We start from the raw sequence: 2500 nt of genomic DNA on the forward strand, positions 1-2500 counted from the left end.
GTGCCTTGGCCTCCCACGGATCTTCCTTGCTGCGAGGCCGCGTCCGCCTTAGCGTGCTCCTCCGGGGGCGCGCGGGTGCGCGGATTCTCTTCGGCCGCCATTCAACGATCAACTCAGAACTGGCACGGACTGGGGGAATCCGACTGTCTAATTAAAACAAAGCATTGCGATGGCCCTAGCGGGTGTTGACGCAATGTGATTTCTGCCCAGTGCTCTGAATGTCAACGTGAAGAAATTCAAGCAAGCGCGGGTAAACGGCGGGAGTAACTATGACTCTCTTAAGGTAGCCAAATGCCTCGTCATCTAATTAGTGACGCGCATGAATGGATTAACGAGATTCCCGCTGTCCCTATCTACTAGCTCCGGCTGTCTCATACTAAGGGCCTGCAAGGTGTGCAGGCTCTGGGTTGGTAATAGGCAGTGTGGGGAAGGATGCGTCTCAAACAGCCTCTCCTTCTCAAGTGCCCTTACCCGCCTTCTAGAGGTGGAGCTGTTAAGCCTTCGGGCGACTGAAGGGCAGGGGCACGACGGTGTGCTGAACAACTTGTACACCGGTTCTGACAGGTGCATTTGCTGTGGTGGGAGCTTGCCCCAAGTCGGCGAAGGTCACTCGCCTTGTCTTGGGCTCCGAGGCATGCTCTGCCAAGCCGGGGCGTGGTGACATGTCCCCGGTTAGGTTAGATGGGTCCAGACCTCTGAACGTCTGGGGGACCGGCCCGGCACCTGAGTAGGACCGGGTCCTTGGCCTTTGGTGGTAACCTGGGCTAGTAAGGGGCGAAGGACGGAGAGTGAATCCGCTCTCCCGGAATGCGGGTGGCATTCGCCGATAAGGGAGCGGGTGAAAACTATAGTGGTGTGGCTGTTGAAGAGGACTAGTGCGCTGTACCCACGGCGTGCTAAACCTGGCAGCTCAGTTATTGACAGCTCTTGGTCAAGGGGCGGGACCGGTGAGCGAGCTGCATGTAGCCTCCCCCCATGCCAGAGAGGCCGGTCCGGGGCAAGAGACGGGCCTCCATCTTTCACTCTCTTTGAATACGATAATGGCGGAAAATCAAGAGAGTGGTAATGTGTTAGATGCTTCCGAATCGGAAATCGAGATGAATTTGACAGTTGCTGAGCGACACTCGAAATTTTTGAAATTGCTGGACTCGAGTGTCAAAAATGGAAAGATCAGCAATGGTGCGATAAACCAGATAAGAGACTTCATTGCTAATTGGGCAATTGTTCACTCCCAGTTAGAGGGGAGAATATCAGAATTAGAAAAAGAAAATAAAAGGATTAGAAGTCAGCCTACTCGGACGTATGCTGCGGTTGCCAAAGCCCCTGTGGCCAAGGCGCCAACAGCAAAAGAGAAAATTGAACAGAACATCAAAAAAGTGGCACCCACGGTTTTTATAAAACCTAAACCTGGCGAAGACATCAAAGCTGCTAAGACAGCTTTCGAAAAGTGTGTTGATCCAAAGAAAGATAAAATCAGGATCAACAGTGTCCGTACCTCTAAGAATGTGCTGATAGTCGAGACGGCCTCGCCAGAAGACAGCCAAAAGATCTTAGGTAATAAACAACTAAGCGAGAAAGTTAGGTGTGAACCTCCACGAAAGCGTCGTCCACTTATGAGTCTATATGATGTACCTACATTTATGTCAGCGGACAGCCTACTTGATGCGATATATACGCAAAATTTTGACGTCTCAATGACTAGAAACGAGTTTGATGAAGAGTTCAAGCTCCGTTTTAAAGTAGGGCCTCGAGGAAAGCTGACTGTACATCATGTTGTGGAGGTTTCACCGAACTTATGGAAAGTATTAACGCGGGCTGGCCGGCTGTACGTCGGCTACTCAGCACTGAACATTAAAGATTACCTGGCAGTACCACGTTGTACAAAATGCCAGGACATAAACCATACCAATAAGTATTGTACAGAACCGAATATAATATGTGCCCACTGTGGCCTGGCTGGACATATTAGGAAAGATTGTCCTAACATGGACAAAGCAGCAACATGTGTACCATGTAAGAAACGGGGCCGTAAGTGTGGTGGACCAAAAGATTGTCCAACCCACCGAATGTTCTTAGATAGGCTTATCCAAAGAACAGATTACGGCGAAATTTAAAGTGGTACAAGTCAATGCCATGCGCAGCCAGATGGTTGCACATGAGCTACGGAAGGTAGCGGAACAAGAAGGAATAGATATACTTCTGATACAAGAACCGAACTCCTGTGCGGGTCGAGTCCCTGGTTTTCCCGCAACAGCACAGGTGGTTTCCTCGGGTGGGAACCCCATGAGTGCAATTATAATATTGAACAAAACTATTAAAACTACGATATTAAATCAGTTCTGTACTGAGCATATTATAGTTGTACAACTTAATTTGCTGTCTTACAGCATGTACGTTGTAAACGTCTACTGCCAATTCAGACATGACATCAAGATTTATCTTGATCAGCTGAATTGGATACTAAGAGTTTTAGCTGGGCAGGCTATAATTGTAGCTCTTG

The 2500-nt window shown here is 49.0% G+C and overlaps 1 pseudogene; it reads left to right on the forward strand.

The window, feature by feature from the left end:
• LOC126435159 (large subunit ribosomal RNA) overlaps positions 1-393 on the forward strand; it is a 2994-nt pseudogene extending 2601 nt beyond the window's left edge.
• Positions 394-2500: the final 2107 nt, after the last annotated feature.

Source organism: Schistocerca serialis, unplaced genomic scaffold (genome assembly GCF_023864345.2).
Source record: "Schistocerca serialis cubense isolate TAMUIC-IGC-003099 unplaced genomic scaffold, iqSchSeri2.2 HiC_scaffold_1196, whole genome shotgun sequence".
Lineage (NCBI taxonomy): Eukaryota > Metazoa > Arthropoda > Insecta > Orthoptera > Acrididae > Schistocerca > Schistocerca serialis.